Raw genomic sequence first — 19686 nt, 5'->3', positions numbered from 1 at the left:
TTTTCATAAAAATATATGGATCAATTTCTTCAAATTTTTATTTATTTTTTTTGTTAAATTTTATTTAGGATAAAAAAAAATTGTATTCATGCAAAACTTTGCTGTGGAAAAATATCCTACATATTAGAGTTAAAGACACCCAAATAAATAATACTGCATATGTTTATATGTATACCTCAAATATTAAGTGCACAAAATAGGATAGATTAGTTTTTTTCCTTATGTAAATACTTGCAAAAAAATTACAGATATTACATGCTTCTGAATCAAGGAATATCCCCATGCAGCTTTGCAGACATTTTTTTCTGAGTATTAAGCTGCAAGATTTATGAAATTGAAAATGGGGAATTTTTCTGCATTAAAATTTTCATTTTGATAAAAATGCAATTGTATGTTAAGGTGACTGTGTGTGGTATACAGTGAAGAAGCAATACTTGAATGTCTTTGAAGTCAAACTTTTCTATACTCAAATGCAAAAGTTCGATTTGGTACTCAAAAAAAAATCTGGTACTTGAACGTCCACACAAGTGGTTGTAAACAAAGCCCTGGCCTCTCCCTCCCTGCCATGGTCATGAGAACAACATTCTCCTGCATTCTGTCTGTAGTTTTTCATTTAGAAACTTACAATGGCACCATAGAGGCCTATTAGTGGTGAAAATAAGGAATCTAGTAAGAGTGCAAGTGTTAGTGAGCCACAGTCCTCCACTAGAGGGGCCACAAGAATCACACCATGAGATGAGTTACCAGACATTTTCGTGGATGGTGACTCATCCTCTGATGAATAACCTCCCTCCTCCTCCCCACCCTTCTTCCCTCCTTTTCTACATTATCCATCACCAGTCTTCACTTATGGTAAGTAAAAATCTAAATTATAGAAAAAATTTACATTGAAATTTTTGTAAACCTAAGGTTTTGTTAAGGTTAAAATAAATTACCTGATTTATTGGTACAGGGGATCCTTGCAATTCAACAGGGTTAGGGCGGTTTTTCATTGGTCGAATCAGCGTTTATTCGAATTGTGAAGTAATTTTTCCCATAAGATACTTAAGAATTAAGTGGGATAGGGATCAACCTCCAGCTTAGACCCCCCAAAACATCACTATAACCTCTAAAAAAACAGTATTTTAGACTAAATCAATACTATTAAAGGCTTCATTTATATCTAACTTTTTTTTATTAAATACATTAAGGTGCTGTACAGTACATTTTTGGAAATGAAAACACTTACAAAAAAGTTGTTGATTCAGCGGTCTTGCGGTACTTGTCCCTGTTCTTCCAAATTGTTGATACTGTTGATCTAGGGACACTTATTTGCGCTGGAACAACACTGTGAGCTATACCTGCCTCACACTTTCTTATAAGCTCAAGCTTAACTTTGAAAGGCAGGAAATTGTGCTTCTTATGGCTGGTGATGGAGGTGGCTTTGTGCGGGATGGTTAAAGCGGCGTGGAGGCAGGAGATGGTATGGCAGAGTGTGGCCTGCCTGGACGCCAGCTGGGGCAAAAATGACGCAGATTAAGCGATGCACAGGGTAGTGTTGGTTTACACCTCCAACTGGTGAGCTGGCAGTGAATTTGAGGTGGCGGCAGATTTGACTGGCTGGGTGGTGCATGAGATATGAATGTCGAATTGGTGAGTCAGTCGGTTGAAGCTTGAGGATTTCTGTTCATGGACAAAGATATGATGAAAAAAATCATCACAAGCATGACACATCCAAAACTGAAATGTGCAGCAGTGGTGTGGTCTCTGAGCCCTAAAAAAGACATAAGAAGATTAGAAAGGATACAGAATATCGCTACAAAGATGGTGCTGGAACTAAAGGACCTAACATGTAAAGAACGACTGAAGGAAATGGGACTACCAACCTTACAAGATAGAAGAGAATGAGGGGACCTAATAACAATGTACAGCAATACTCCGCTTAACGAACAGGATAGGGGGTGTTAAAGCTGTTCGTAGAGCGGAAATTCGTTAAGCGGACATAATTTTCCCATAGGAAATAATGGAAATAGGGGGGATGCGTTCTGGGCTGGTCCCCAACATACCACATGGGTTAAAAAAAAAAAAAAAAAAAAAAATATATATATATATATATATATATATATATATATATATATATATATATATATAGCTTTTACAAACCCTGCCCACAAGAAAGGATTGTTTTGTAATGCATAAAGTGAAATCTTACTTTGAATACCAAAAAATAAAGCAGAGATGAGATCGGCCAAAGCAGAGGAGGCGGAGACTCACGGTGACTTGGCCGCTTCTTCTTTTTCTTGTGACCCTTTTAGCCTGGCGTGTTGTCTTTCACCACGATATTAAATTTGCTTCCACTCCTATATTGCCTGCTATAATGGATATCATATTTTAGTATTCATATACGCTCATGCCATGAGGATAACTTGGACTTCGTGGCACTGAGTGATAGTGAATTTCATTAGTAATTCACTATCACTCAGTGCCACGGAGTCCAGGTTATCCTCATGGCATGAGCGTATATGAATACTAAGATATGATATCCATTGTAGCAGGCAATAGAGGACTGGAAACCTAAATTTAATATCGTGGTGAAAGACAACACGCCAGGCTAAAAGGGTCACAAGAAGAAGAAGTGGCCGAGTCGCTGTGAGTCTCCGCCTCCTCTGCTGTGGCCGATCTCATCTGTGCTTTATTTTTTGGTATTCCATGTAAGATTTCACTTTACTCATTACAAAACAATCCTTTCTTGGGGGCAAGGTTTGTAAAAAGCTAATAGAAATGTTGTTTTGTGAACATAAATGCATTTATAAGACAGTAACACCTCCTCCAGAGGTGGTGTTCCCAGCAACCTCAGAGCAACCTCGTCACCATCCCTCCAAGCGTTCATGGAAGCCATTTCGCGGCAGGAGGCTGCTCTGACGTTGTTAAAGAATCTTAAATCCGGCCCCAGGAGCGCTAGAGACAGGAGGGGAGCCAGCCAATCACAGCGAAGGTGTTGCGTTTGGTCCCTCACCAAGCAAATTCAAACCCAGAAAATTTGCTAAAATGGATGTGGTTGTACGTTATGCGGACTTTTTGGTCTAACTTTATATAGTACGCTAAATCGGAAATTCATTAGACGAACATTCGATAAGTGGAGTACAGGCAACCCCCGTTTAACGAAGGTTCACACAACGAAATTTCGCTACAACGAAGGTTTCGTTTTACTACCATTTGCTTGTTTAGCGAACACCAAACTCATTTTAACAAAGTTTTATCCAGGTAATTTTTTCCAAATTTGAAAGCCCCACTGTATCATGCAAGCTGACAGGCTTTTGAATACACCAGGAGCTGCTGGTACTAAGGCCTGCCTCAGGAGAAATCCTGAGACACCTGTAGAATAAAGATCAAGATCAAGCCTCTCGTGGACAACACAGGCGCTGCCAATACAAAGGCCTGACTCAGAAGAAATTCTGCATCACCTGTAGCATCAAGATCAAGATCAAGATCATGCACACCACTCACTCCCCAGTCAAAACATAACAGCGTCATCAGCAGCTCATCTTCCCTAGTTCAACTTAATACCAAAACGCCCTGCAATGTGGCCTAATGCTCCTAAGACTAGGAAGTGTTTTAGTCTCGAAGTGAAGCTGGGTATTATTCACAGACAAGAGAGAGGCCAGAAAACAATAACATTGCTTGCCACCATCTTGACTCCATCTACTGTCTACTATTTTCAAGAAGGCTGGTGAGACTGCATCTTCCTTGAAAGCTAAAAGAACCACCTGAACTTGTGACTCTACAATGGATAAAATGGAAAGCCTTGTGGAAATGTGGTACATAAGTTTTGTATGCGGTACCATGATGCGCACTTTGTTTACATTCCACAGGTTGCCGGTTAGTGTATTTCCCGTTTCACTCTTCCTCCCTTCATAAAGTTAAGATCATCAACATTATAAAGTTATATACATACATACATTAGTGTACATTATAATGACTTATATTAAACTACCTAAATGTTTCACTTCATAATTTTTACTTTCATTAAACCTATTACTGTACTATGATGCACTCTCGCTTTGCTTACTCTCAATGGAAGTTCAAATCAGGAGTTAAACTTGTTATAATCGGTTCGCTTAACGAAGTTTCGCTTAACGAAGTGTTTTTTTAGGAACGTAACCCCTTCATTAAGCTGGGGTTGCCTGTATTACTGTACAAGATAATCAAGGAAGGAATACACAAGGAAGACCTGGTGCTGGTGACAAAAGACAGAAGGACAAGAGGACATGTAAAGAAGATCAGGATGAGGCAGTGTGTGAAGGATATTGGAAAATACAGGCATCCCCCGCTTAACGAAGGGGTCACGTTCCTAAAAAAATGTTTGTTAAGCGAAACTTCGTTAAGCGAATCGATTATAACAGTTTAACCCCTGACTTGGACTTCCATTGAGAGTAAACAAAGTGAGAGTGCATCATAGTACAGTGAAAGGTTTAATTAAATTAAAAATTATGAAGTTAAACATTTAGGTAGTTTAATTTAAGTCATTATAATGTACACTGATGTATGTATGTACGTAACTTTATAATGTTGATGATCTTAGATTTATGAAGGGAGGGAGAGTGAAACAGGAAAGACATTAACCGGCAACCTGTGGAATATAAACAAAGGACGCATCATTGTATCACATGCAAAACTTATGTACTGCATTTCCACAAGGCTTTCCATTTTATCCATTGTAGAGTCACGAGTTCAGGTGGTTCATTTAGCTTGCAAAGAAGATACGGTCTCACCACCCTTCTTAATAGAGTCTGCTGACTTGAAAATAGTAGACAGAGTAGATTGAGTCAAGATGGTGGCAAGCAATGCTATTAGTTTTCTCGCCTCTCGTGTCTGTGAATAATATCCAGCTTCATTTCGAGAGTAAGAGACTTCCTAGTCTTCTTAGCAATGCTAGGCAACATTGCAGGGCATTTTGGTGATTGCAGGGCATTTTGGTGGTAAGTTGAGAGAGGAAAGGTGAGCTGCTGCTGACGCTGTTATTGTTTTGAACGGGGATTGAGTGGTGCGTGTGTTGTCCACGAGAGGCGCTGGTGTATTCAAAAGCCTGTCGGCTTGCATGATACGGTGGGCCTTTCAAACTTAGAAAAAATTACCTGGATAAAACTTCATTAAAGTGAGTTTGGTGTTCATTAAATGAGCAGATGGTAGTAAAATGAAACCTTCGTTGTAGCGAAATTTCGATGTGTGGACCTTCGTTAAGCAAGGGTTGCCTGTACAGTTTTACACACAGAATGGTGAAAAAGTGGAATGCATTGAGTAATGAAGTTGTTACAGCACATAATGTGGATAACTTTAAGAAAAAATTGGATAAATGGAGACATGGAGAAAGAACACTATGACACTCGAACCCTGTGCAATACAACTAGGTAAATACACACACACACACACACACACACACACACACACACACACACACACACACACACACACGTACTGAAAGAAAAATTGTTAAATATAGACCAAGAAGGGAAAAGGACGAAATGAAATCAGTAAAAAACCTACTAAAACATCTAAATGACGAGGATAGACAGAACTTAGAAGAGGAAGTAGAAGAAATCCATAGAATGGGACCATATCAAGAAGAAACAGTGAGACCAATTAAGATATTACTAAAATCACAAGCAGCAGCAGAAGAAATACTATATAGAAAAACGAAACTCAGAGAAACAGAAGGTTACAAAGATATATATACTATAAAGAAAAATAGAAACGAGGAGGAAAGGAAGAGACACAACGAACTGGTGGCAGAAGCAAGAGAAAAAAATAATGAAAGGTTAGAGGAGAAGAAGGCATTTTTTTTGGAGAATTCTAGGAGACAGGATAAAGAAATGGTATATAAAAGAGAAGGAAGAAAAAATGGAGCAAATTTAACTAAAAATGATAAGAACAAGAGATTAAAAATTATGTATACGAACATAGATGGGGTTTTATCAAGTAAATTGGAATTAAGAGATTACATAAAGAAAAAAGAAACATATTATATTCTTGGTGAAAACAAAGTTAAATGAGGCAATAAAAATAGATATAGATAAAAGGTATAATATATGGAGGAGAGACAGAGTGGGTAAAGGAGGAGGAGGAGTCATGATGATATTAAGGAAGGAGATGGTGGTAAATAAAGTGGAGTTTGGTGAAGAAAAATCAGAAATACTGTATATTAAGATACATATTAATAAAAAGGGGTTAACAATCATTGGAACATATGTGCCACCAAAAACAAATTCATGGACTAATAAAGAATATAAAGACATGATAAATGACACAATAAGGAGTCTTACAAGAATCATTAAAGAAAGGAGAAAAGTGATGTTACTAGGAGATTTCAACTGTAAGGAGGTGGACTGGGAAAATTATGAAAGTGGTATGGGGGAAAAAGCCTGGGGAGATAGATTCCTGAACCTAATGATAGATAATTTGATGGTCCAAAGTGTAAAGGAAAACACAAGATTAAGAGGAAACGATGAGCTGGCGAGATTGGACCTAGTTTTTACAAGGGATAAACAAATTAACGATGATATAAGATATAAGTTTCCATTGGGAAAGAGTGACCATATAATATTAGAAATGGATATAGAAGAAGGAAAGGAAAATAGAGATGAATCATTCAAAGGAGACCAATTAAATTATAGAAAGGCTGATGTTGAGAACTTCAAGAGCTACTTTAAAAACGTAAACTGGGAGGAGATGGAAAACTCAGAAACGGTTCAAGAGAAATATAACTTATTTTTGGAAATATACAAAACAGGGGTCAGGGAATATGTCCCAAAATATACACCTAGAGAAGAAGGAAAGAAAGATTGGTTTAATGCAAAGTGTGCTAGGGCAAAGGAGAAATGAGATGGAGCATGGAAAAGGTGGAGAAGAAACAGAAATCCAGAAAATAAGGAAAACTTCAAAACAGCAAGAAATTAATATGCTAAGGTGAGAAAGGAAGAAGAAAGGAACTATGAAAAGGACATTGTCGAAAAATGTAAAGAACAACCAAAATTGTTCTACAGATTCATAAATGGAAAAATAAGACAAAAAGAAACAATAGAAAGATTAAAAGGAGAGAACAGAATGGTGGAAGACCCAAAAAGTATGGCAGAACTGTTAAATAGTAAATTTCAGAAGGTTTTTAATAAGGAATCCAAATTTGAAAGACCACAGGGTAATAGACAGACTGTCCGTATGAAAGAGATTAAAGTAACCAAGCTTGAAATAAAAAAGTTGATGACGGAATTAGATGAGGAGAAGGCAATGGGACCGGATGAAGTCTCAGGCAGAATACTGAAAAAATGTAGGGAAGAACTAGCAAGTCCTATATACATCATAAAATGCTCAATAGAAAATGGAACAGTACCAGTGGGGTGGAAAAGAGCTGATGTGGTTCCCATATATAAGAGCGGAAGAAAGGAAGAACCTTTAAATTACAGACCGGTATCACTAACTAGTGTAATATGCAAGATGTGTGAAAGAGTAATAAAGAAGCAATGGATTGAGTTTCTTGAAGACAACAAATTATTATCAAATAGCCAATTTGGTTTTAGAAAAGGTCGGTCATGTGTAACAAATTTATTGAGTTTCTACTCTAGAATAGTTGATAAAGTACAAGAGAGAGAGGGATGGATTGACTGCATTTATTTAGATTTAAAAAAGGCGTTTGATAAAGTGCCACATGAAAGATTACTATGGAAGTTAGAGGAGAAGAGTGGCTTAAAAGGAAGCACATTGAGATGAATGAGAAATTATTTGAGGGGGAGAGAAATAAGGACCATAGTTAAAGATATGAAGTCCAAGTGGAGAGCAGTAGACAGCGGAGTGCCACATGGGTCAGTATTGGCGCCAATACTTTTTTCTCGTACATATAAATGACATGCCAGAGGGAGTGAACAGCTACATAGATCTGTTTGCGGACGATGCAAAACTGTGCAGTTATATTAAACAAAAAAAGGATTGTGAAATACTACAGGAAGACTTAAACAAGATCTGGAAATGGAGTTAAAAATGGGAGATGGAATTCAATGTGGACAAAAGCCATGTCATGGAAATGGGAAAAAGTGAAAGACGACCAGTGGGAATCTATAAGATGGGAGATGGAGTAGAACTAGAAAAAGGAAAAAAGGAGAAGGACTTGGGAGTGACGATGGAAGAAAACAATCAACCGGTAAGCCATATTGATAGAATTTTCAGAGAGACATATAATTTGCTAAGGAATATTGGATTAGCATTTCACTATATGGACAAGACATGATGAAGAAATTGATAAGTACTAAAATAAGACCGAGATTGGAATATGCAGGAGTGGTGTGGACCCCATAAAAGAAACACATAAGAAATTGAGAGACTACAAAAATGGCTACAAGAATGGTTCCAGAATTTAAAGGGATGACATATGAGGAGAGACTAAAAGCTATGGATCTACCAACCCTGGAACAGAGAAGAGAGTGAGGGGATCTGATACAAGATTATAAATTGATTAACGGAATGGATCAAGTGGATAATGAGCAACTAATCCTGAGAGAAGAATATGACATTAGAAGCACAAGATTGCATAGTAAGAAACAGAGGAAGGGAAGATGTCTGAGAGATGTTAAAAAATTTTAGTTTCCCGATAAGATGTGTTGAGACTTGGAACAGTTTGAGTGAGGAAGTGGTGTCAGGAAAGAAGTGTACATAGTTTTAAAAAAAAATTGGATAAGCGTAGATATGGAGACGGGGCCATATGAGCATAAAGCCCAGGCCCTGTAAAACTACAACTAGGTAAATACACACACACACACACACAAACACGAGACGCGGTCGAGGAAGGACGCAGTATCGTCGTTCTGAGAATCAGCTGAACTCCACTACCTCCACTACCTGTTGTTTGGGTTTGCAGTGGCCTGGGCAAGTAGTGTATTTACCTAGTTGTAGTTTTACAGGGCCTGGGCTTTATGCTCGTGTGGCCCCGTCTCCATATCTACACTTATCCAATCTTACTTTAAAAGTATGCACACTCGTTGCAGACACTACTTCTTCATTTAACCTGTTCCATGTCTCAATACATCTTTGTGGGAAACTATATTTTTTAACATCTCTCAGACATCTTCCTTTTCTCAGCTTTTTACTATGCGATCTTGTGCTTCGAATGTCATATTCTTCTCTCAGGATCAGTTTCTCATTATCCACTTGGTCCAATCCATTGATCAATTTATAAACTTGTATCAGATCTCCTCTCTCTCTTCTTTGTTCCAGGGTTGGCAGATCCATAGCCTTTAGTCTCTCCTGTTATGTCATCCCTTCAAATTCTGGAACCATTCTTGTAGCCATTGTTTGTAGTCTCTCCAACTTTCTTATGTGTTTCTTTTAATGAGGGGTCCACACTACTCCTGCATATTCCAATCTGGGTCTTATTATAGTACTTATCAATTTCTTCATCATTTCTTTGTCCATGTAGTGAAATGCTACTCCAATATTCCTTATCAAATTATATGTTTCTCTAAAAATTCTATCAATATGGCTTACTGGATGATTGTTTTCTTCCATCGTCACTCCTAAGTCCTTTTCCTTTTTTTACTTTCTCTAGTTCTACTCCATCTCCCATCTTATAGATTCCCACTGGTCGTCTTTCACTCTTTCCCATTTCCATGACATGGCTTTTGTTCACATTGAATTCCATTGGCACCAATCGCTATCTGTGTAGGTTTCATTGTTCGCCAGCTGGCTTTTGCTTTATAACTCTGGACAGTTTCGTATCATCTGCAAACAGATTTATGTAGCTGTTCACTCCTTCTGGCATGTCGTTAATATAAATGAGGAAAAGTATTGGTGCCAATACTGACCCCTGTGGCACTCCGCTTTCTATTGCTCTCCACTTGGACTTCATATCTTTAACTAACGTCCTTATTTCTCTCCCCCTCAAATAATTTACTATCCATCTCAATGTGCTTCCTTTTAAGCCACCCTTCTCCTCTAACTTCCACAATAATCTTGCATATGGCACTTTGTCAAATGCCTTTTTTAAATCCAAATAAATACAGTCAACCCATCCATCTCTCTCTTGTACTCTATCAACTATTCTAGAATAGAAACTCATTAAATTAGTTACACACGACTGTCTTTTTCTAAAACCAAATTGGCTATTTGATATTAATTTGTTGTCTTCAAGGAACTCAATCCATTGTTTCTCTATTATTCTTTCACACATCTTGCATATTACACTAGTTAGTGATACTGGTCTGTAATTTAAAGGTTCTTCCTTCCTTCCGCTCTTATATATGGGAACCACCTCAGCTCTTTTCCATTCTACTGGTACTGTTCCATTTTCTATTGAGCATTTTATGATGTTGTATATAGGACTTGCTAGTTCTTCCCTACATTCTTTCAGTATTCTGCCTGAGACTTCATCTGGTCCCATTGCCTTCTCTTCATCCAGTTCCTTCATTAACTCTTTTTTTTCAAGTTTGGTTAATTTAATCTCTTTCATATAGACTTTCTTCTCTCTATTACCCTGTGGCCTTTCAAATTTGGATTCCTGGAATTTATTATTTAATAGTTCTGCCATACTTTTTGGGTCTTCCACTATCCCCATCTCTCCTTTTAACCTTTCTATTGTTTCTTTTTGCCTAATTTTTCTGTTTATGAATCTGTAGAACAATTTTGGTTGCTCCTTACATTTTTCAACAATGTCCTTTTCAAAGTTCTTTTCCTCTTCCTTCCTCACCTTAACATATTCATTTCTCACTGCCTTGAAGTTTTCCTTATTTACTGGATTTCTATTTCTCCTCCATCTTTTCCATGCTCCATCTCTTTTCTTCTTTGCTCTAGCACATCTTGCATTAAACCAATCTTTCTTTCCTTATTCTTTAGGTCTATATTTCGGGACATATTCCCTGACTCCTGTTTTGTATATTTCCAAAAATAAGTTATACTTCTCCTGCATCGTCTCTGAGTTTTCCGTCTCCTCCCAGTTTATGTTTTTAAAATAGTTCTTGAGATTCTCAATATCAGCCTTTCTATAATTTAATCGGTCTCCTTTGTATGAATCGTCTCTATCGTCCTTTCCCTCTTCTATATCCATTTCTAATATTACATGGTTACTCTTTCCCAATGGGCACTTATATCTTATATCATCATTCACTTGTATACCCCTTGTAAATATTAGGTCCAATCTCACCAGCTCGTCATATACCCCTTGTAAATATTAGGTCCAATCTCGCAGGCTCGTCGTTTCCTCTGAATCTTGTGCATTCCTTTACTCTCTGGTCCATCATATTGTCTATCATTAGGTTCAGGAATCTTTCTCCCCAGGCTTCTTCCCCCATACCACTTTCATAATTTTCTGAGTCCACTTCTTTACAGTTGAAATCTCCTACTAATATAACTTTTCTTGTTTCTTTAACGATTCTCGCTAGACTCCTTATTGTGTCATCTATCACGTCTTTATATTCTTGATTGGTCCATGAATTTGTTTTTGGTGGCACATATGTTAATGATTGTTAACTCATTTTTATTAATATGCATCTTAACATACAGTACTTTTGCTTTTTCCTTCCCCACATTCCACTTGGTTTATCACTATCTCCTTCCTTAACGTCATCATGACTCCTCCTCCTCCTTTACCCCCCTTGTCTCTTCTCCATACATTATACCTATTATCCAAGTTTATTTTGATTGCCTTATTTAGTTTTGACTCGTTTTCATGAATGAAGTGTTACAAAATCATGAGTAAGGAAGAGATTCCATCTAAATGCAGGTATGAGACACAAGAAGGAATGAAAGCTGATGATGACTATGTTGGTGAGGGTGAAAGAGCATTTGAAGGCTTTGATATGGCACATACTTCGCTATTTGATAGAGTGTTGACTATTGAACATAAATTAGATAAATGGATAAAGGAGAGTATGGAAATGAAAGAGAATGAAGAACAGGAAAAAGAGCTCCAGAAATTGAAAGAAAGGATAAAAAGAGTGGAAGAAAATGAAACTAGGCTAAGAACAGAAAATGAAGAATTAAAAAAGGAAGTAGCTAACTACAAGAAATTGATGGAAGAAGGACTCGGCAAAGCCAAGAAAGAAAAAGAGAAGCTGAAAGATCTAGTTAACAAAGAAGAGGAAAGAGTACAAGACGTGATTAAAAATGAAGTACAGGCATGGAGAATCCAAGATAAGAAAGACAAGGAATCATTTCAGGAAGTATTTCAAGAACAGTTAAAAGAAAGAGATGAAAATATGACAAACAAAATTATAGGACTCCTGAAGAAAAAAGAAAATTGGGGAAAAAAAAGTGTAATTATTTTTGGCCTGAAAGAAAAAAAATGTTAAATATAGACCAATAAGGGAAAAGGACAAAATGAAATCAGTAAAAGACCTACTAAAACATTTAAATGACGAGGATAGGCAGAACTTAGAAGAGGAAGTAGAAGAAATCCATAAAATGGGACCATATCAAGAAGGAACAGTGAGACCAATTAAGATATTACTAAAATCACAAGCAGCAACAGAAGAAATACTATATAGAAAAACAAAACTCAGAGAAACAGAAGGTTGCAAAGATATATATATATATATATATATATATATATATATATATATATATATATATATATATATATATATATATATATATATATATATATATACACGAGTACAGTAAGGTCCCGGGTTACGTCGGTCTCGAGTTATGTCAAACTCACACTTACGTCAGTCCACTATAAGGCAATTTAAGATTTAAAAAATTGAAAATTTATGAATCATAAAGCGCGGGGTTTATTGTTATTGTTGGCCGCCAGGCGTCACTATAGTCCGACTCAAATATGAAGGCCGCTGAGGGGAGACCTAACGGGGATTCCCTGGCTGCGGCGTCGCCAAGCATCGTAGCACATGTTTCGATCTCATTATTAACTTACATCTTAATGAACCGTCATAAAAGTGTATTCCTCTAAATTTCTAATAAGGATGTATAGAGAGCTTTGTATATTGTTTTAGTGTAATGAAGACAATGATTTTGTATATATATCACATAATGTAGCACCACTGCTCTCCAGCGTTGCTACTTTTCAAAGTTGGACATGGGTGAGGTCAACCTCCCTGACCGCTGATAATCCCCAGGTCAAATCGAGTCACTCCTCCCCTCCCTGTCGCTCAGGATGGAAGGTGAATATCTCGTCCGCGCTACTCGCCCTCGCAACCTTCAATGTCAAGAGAAATTGATTATTTACAGCGTCAACAAGTTCTGCTTAGAGGATTCTTTTATTATCAATGTGGAGGACACTTCTGACGAAGAACTGTCTGATTAATTAGCTGAGAGAGGATTATGCCTACAGGGTAAAACCTCTATAAAAAAAAAAACGCACCTTAACTCTGGGTGTGGTGTGGAAAAAAAATAAAATAAAACAACAAAAAAGATGCATGTCTACTTGTCTATTTTAGAGAGAGAGAGAGAGAGAGAGAGAGAGAGTGAGTGTATGTGTGTGTGTATGCCGCATCACAGGAAAACCAATACGTAAACTGTTGAAAGACTCGCGCAAGTAGGATTACACACACACACACACGTGCATGAGAGAACTATATAGTAATAAGAAACAGGGGAAAGTAGTAACAAGCCAGAGAGAGAGAGAGAGAGAGAGAGATGGGCATTTCTCCACACTTCAGTGTTAATCCTATAATTGGGGCTGCGACGTTTGGCGACGCTGCAACCGAGGAATTCTCGATAGGTCTCCCCCCTCAGCGGCCTTTATATTTGTGTCAGACTATAGTGGTTATCCGCCACACCGCCCACCTCACGCTTGAATACAATAACACTCTACGTACCTCAGTTCCACCACACCGTCGCCCCTGGCAAGAGTGTTCCTACATCTGTGTTTGCTCAATGGCACCAAAAAGAAAACTCCTGAGTGATAGCAGTGATGCTAAGAAAAGGAAAACCACTACGCTACAAGAAAAAGTGGACATAATTAAAAGACATGAGAAGGGAGGCAGCAGCTGTGTGTGAGGGAGTGAAGAAGAAAATGGGAAGCCCGTTACCATGACAACGGGAAGGTTGACGACCTTGAGGGCTCACACGACACTTGCAGCTGACTTCCACCGTCTGTGCCTGTCTGCTGATCCCTATTGCCCTTTCCTATTGCATTTCCTGCCCCACTGCCCACGCTTCTACTCTCACCGCACTGCACTACGCTCCCAGCTGTCCGCCCTGGGCGTCACAACATTCGACCTGCCCACCCTCCTGGCGACCTCAGGCGTCCACCCCTCTGGCAACATGCAGTCCTTCGCGTTTGCGGCCCTAATCAACAACAAAAACAAGCTTGTGTTTCATATTCCTACATAGTTGTAAATAATGTACCAATATAACAATATAACCTTTTACTTACCTGAATAACCATAAAAAATTATTGGTTGAAAACTCGATAATATGCTTTGAAAGTACAAAAACTCGAGTTACGTACAAAATCGACTTACGTCATGTTTCAGGAACATAACTCTGACGTAACTCGGGACCTTACTGTATATATATATATATATATATATATATATATATATATATATATATATATATATATATATATATATAAAGAAAAATAGAAACGAGGAGGAAAGGAAGAGACACAACGAACTGGTGGCAGAAGCAAGAGAAAAAAATAATGAAAGGTCAGAGGAGGAAAAGAAGGCATTTTTTTGGAGAATTCTAGAAGACAGGATAAGGAAATGGTATATAAAAGAGAAGGAAGAGAAAAAACTGGATCAAGTTTAACTAAAAATGATAAGAACAGGAGATTAAAAATTATGTATATGAACATAGATGGGATTTTATCAAGTAAATTAGAATTAAGAGATTACATAAAGAAAGAAGAACCAGATATTGTATGCCTGGTGAAAACAAAGTTAAATGAGGCAATAAAAGTAGACATAGATAAAAGGTATAATATATGGAGGAGAGTCAGAGTGGGCAAAAGACGAGGAGGAGTCATGATGATGTTAAGGAAAGAGATGGTGGTAAATCAAGTGGAGTTTGGGAAAGGAAAATCAGAAATACTGTATATTAAGATACATATTGATCAAAAGGAGTTAACAATCATTGGAACATATGTGCCACCAAAAACAAATTCATGGACCAATGAAGAATATAAAGACATGATAAATGACAATAAGGAGTCTTACAAGAATCATTAAAGAAAGGAGAAAAGTGTTATTAGTAGGAGATTTCAACTGTAAGGAGATGGACTGGGAAAATTATGAAAGTGGTATAGGGGACGATGCCTGTGGAGATAGATTCTTGAACCTAATGATAGATAACTTGATGGTCCAAAGAGTAAAGGAAAACACAAGATTCAGAGGAAACGATGAGCCGGCGAGATTGGACCTAGTTTTTACAAGGGGTATACAAATGAATGATGATATAAGACATAAGTGCCCATTGGGAAAGAGTGACCATGTAATATTAGAAATGGATATAGAAGAGGGAAAGGAAAATAGAGACGAATCATACAAAGGAGACCGATTAAATTACAGAAAGGCTGATATTGAGAACCTCAAGAGGTATTTTAAAAACGTAAACTGGGAGGAGATGGAAAACTCAGAGACGGTGCAAGAGAAGTACAGGTTGAACCTCCTTAATTCGGTAATTTGCCGGACCGCCGGTAGGATGCGGCGGCGCTGTACTGCGTTTTGAAGCCCGGGCATTCTGGTTCAAATTTGGATCAGTACCACGCTGCTGCTCATTGCAAGCACCACCCCCCAAGTGCATAAACACTTTTTTCTTCCTGGTCGCTTCCAAGCGACCAGGAAGTGATAGTGTTGTGTGTGAACCAAAAAAAAACGCAAACATATGACAGTATCAGTGCAACAGAAAGTGGACCTATTGAGGAAGCTAGATAAAGGTGTTTCAGTGCGGACCCTAATCCAACAGTATAACATTGGCTCATCAACCGTTTATGATATAAAAAAGCAGATGAATAAACTTTTCAAGTTTTACAGTGAGTGTGAGAGCAAGAAGAACATGGAGGTTCGTAGAACACTTAAGGAAGGTAAATGCAGTGATTTAGACAGTGCTCTCATACAGTGATTTAAGCTTCAGCGCGCTGGTAATGTCCCTGTGTCCAGCGAGATGATAATTGCGCTGGCAAAAATTTTCCATGCTGAACTTATTTTACAACAACGTGTTTTTCTATATATTTCTGCATGTATATTTTCATGTACAACTTTTATATATCAAACCAATGTTACAGCTACACTTATATAATGCAGGGTAAGTATATAGAGGGTGTTTTGGGGACCACCTATTGTTCGGAATTTTCCATGGTCCGGCAAGTCTAAAGTCCGGTGGTTGCCGGATTTGGGAGGTTCAACCTGTATAACTTATATTTGGAAGTATACAAAACAGGAGTCAGGGAATATGTCCCAAAATATAGACCAAAAGAAGAAGGAAAGAAAGATTGGTTTAATGCAAGGTGTGCAAGGGCAAAGGAGAAAAGAGATGGAGCATGGAAAAGGTGGAGAAGAAACAGAAATCCAGAAAATAAGGAAAACTTCAAAACAGCAAGAAATGAATATGCAAAGGTGAGAAAGGAAGAAGAAAGGAAATATGAAAAGGACATTGTCGAAAAATGTAAGGAACAACCAAAATTATTCTACAGATTCATAAATGGAAAAATAAGGCAAAAAGAAACAGTAGAAAGGTTAAAAGGAGAGAACGGGATGGTGTAAGACCCAAAAAGTATGGCAGAACTGTTAAATAGTAAATTTCAGGAGGTCTTTACTAAGGAATCCAAATTTGAAAGACCACAGGGAAATAGAGAAACTGTCCATATGAAAGAGATTAAAGTAACCAAGCTTGAAATAAAAGAGTTGATGACAGAATTAGATGAGGAGAAGGCAATGGGACTGGATGAAGTCTCAGGCAGAATATTAAAAGAATGTAGAGAAGAACTAGCAAGTCCTATATACAACATCATAAAATGCTCAGTAGAAAATGAAAAAGTACCAGTAGAATGGAAAAGAGCTGAGGTGGTTCCCATATATAAGAGTGGAAGGGAAGAACCTTTAAATTACAGACCAGTATCACTAACTAGTGTAATATGCAAGATGTGTGAAAGAGTAATAAAGAAACAATGGATTGAGTTTCTTGAAGACAACAAATTATTATCAAATAGCCAATTTGGTTTTTAGAAAAGTAGGTCGTGTTTAACAAATCTATTGAGTTTCTACTCTAGAATAGTTGATAAAGTACAAGAGAGAGAGAGAAGGATAGATTGACTGTATTTATTTAGATTTAAAAAAGGCTTTCGATAAAGTGCCACATGAAAGATTATTATGGAAGTTAGAGGAGAAGGGTGGCTTAAAAGGAAGCACACTGAGATGGATGGAAAATTACTTGAGGGGGAGAGAAATAAGGATGGTAGTTAAAGATATAAAGTCCAAGTGGAGAGCAGTAGACAGCGGAGTGCCAATACTTTTTCTCATAAATATAAATGACATGCCAGAGGGAGTGAACAGCTACAAAAATCTGTTTGCGGACGATGCGAAACTGTGCAGAGTCATAAAACAAAAAAAGGATTGTGAAATACTGCAGGAAGACTTAAACAAGATCTGGAAATGGAGTAAAAAATGAGAGATGGAATTCAATGTAGACAAAAGCCATGTCATGGAAATGGGAAAAAGTGAAAGATGACCAGTGGGAATTTATAAGATGGGAGATGGAGTTGAACTAGAAAAAAGTAAAAAAGGAAAAGGACTTGGGAGTGACGATGGAAGAAAACAATCAACCGGTAAACCATATTGATAGAATTTTCAGAGAGACATACAATTTGCTAAGGAATATTGGATTAGTATTTCACTATATGGACAAGAAATGATGAAGAAATTGATAAGTACTAAAATAAGACCCAGATTGGAATATGCAGGAGTGGTGTGGACCCCCCATAAAAATAATCACATAAGGAAATTGGAGAGACTACAAAAAATGGCTACAAGAATGGTTCCAAAATTTAAAGGGATGACATATGAGGAGAGACTAAAAGCTATGGATCTACCAACCCTGGAACAGAGAAGAGAGAGAGGGGATCTGATACAAGTTTATAAATTGATTAACGGAATAGATCAAGTGGATAATGAGAAACTGATCCTGAGAGAAGAATATGACATTAGAAGCACAAGATCGCACAGTAAGAAACTGAGGAAGGGAAGATCTCTGAGAGATGTTAGAAAATATAGTTTCCCGCAAAGATGTTTTGAGACTTGGAAGAGTTTGAGTGAGGAAGTCGTGTCAGCAACAAGTGTGCATAGTTTTAAAGAGAAATTGGATAAGTGTAGATATGGAAACGGGACCAAACGAGGATAAAGCCCAGGCTCTGTAAAACTACAACTAAGTAAATACACACACACATACACACACTCCTGTTGTTGTGTTTACAGAGGCCTGGGAGAGTTGAGTGGCACTCGTTTTTAGGAATACATTGTTAGGGCAGCATGAGTAAGGAAGAGTTTACACATAAATGTAGGTATGAGACCAGGGAAGGAATGCAAGAAGAGGATGAATATGTTGATGAGGGAGAGAGGGTATTTGGAGGTTTTGAAACGGCAAACATCACCCTCCATAAGAGAGTGTTAACACTAGAAAGGAAATTTGATAAAGGGATAGAGTATGGGAATAAAAGAGAATGAAGAACAGGATAGAGAGTTTCAGAAGAACCTGAAAGAAAGGATAAAATGAGTGGAAGAAAATGAAGCAAGATTAATAGCAGAAAACAAGGAACTGGAAAAGAAACTAGCCAAGTATAAGAAACAGTTAGAGGAAGGACTCAGTAAAGTTGAGAAAGAAAAAGAGGATCTGAAAGATCTGGTAAACAAGGAAGAGGAGAGAGTACAGGATGTGATTAAGAAAGAAATGCAGGCATGGAGAGTCCAAGATAAGAAAGACAAGGATAATTTTCAGGAGGTGATTCAGGAACAGCTAAAACAAAGAGATGAGAATATGGCAAACAAAATGATAGGAGTCCTTCAGGAAAAAAGAAAATCTAGAAAGGGAAATTGCAGAAAAGAAAGAGTGTAATCATATTTGGACTGAAAGAAAAAAATGTAAAATGTAGACCAAGAAAGGAAAAAGAGGAAATGAAATTAGTCAAAGACCTACTAAAGAATCTAAATGATGAGGATAGACAGAACTTAGAGGAGGAGGTAGAAGAAATCCACAGAATGGGACCATATCAAGAAGAAACAGTGAGACCAATTAAGCTACTACTAAAATCACAAGCATCCACAGAAGAAATATTATATAAAACAACAAAACTCAGAGAAATAGAAGGTTGCAAGGATATGTATATAAAGAATAATAGAAATGAAGAAGAAAGAAAGAGACACAATGAATTGCTGGCAGAAGCAAGGGAAAAAAATAATGAAAGGTCAGAGGAGGAGAAGAAGACATTTTTTTGGAAAATTCTAGGAGACAGGATAAGGAAGTGGTATATAAAAGAGAAGGAAGAGGAAAAAGTAGAGCAAGTTTAACTAAAGGTGATAAGAGCAAAAGATTTAAAATGATGTATATGAACATAGATGGAGTTTTATCAAGTAAATTAGAATTAGGAGATTACATAAAGAAAGAACTGGATATTGTGTGCCTGGCTGAAACAAAATTAAATGATGCAATAAAAATAGACATGGATAACAGGTATAATGTATGGAGGAGAGACAGAGTGGGTAAAGGAGAAGG

At 37.4% G+C, this 19686-nt stretch overlaps 1 protein-coding gene across 6 annotated transcripts in view; it reads left to right on the top strand.

The window, feature by feature from the left end:
• Positions 1-19686, top strand: part of LOC123498636 (prostaglandin reductase 1-like) — a 156529-nt gene that overhangs the window by 59943 nt on the left and 76900 nt on the right. The gene's annotated exons all lie outside the window — the stretch shown is intronic.

Source organism: Portunus trituberculatus, chromosome 48 (genome assembly GCF_017591435.1).
Source record: "Portunus trituberculatus isolate SZX2019 chromosome 48, ASM1759143v1, whole genome shotgun sequence".
In the NCBI taxonomy this organism is placed as follows: Eukaryota; Metazoa; Arthropoda; class Malacostraca; order Decapoda; family Portunidae; genus Portunus; species Portunus trituberculatus.
This window is presented reverse-complemented; position numbering and strand designations above follow the sequence as displayed.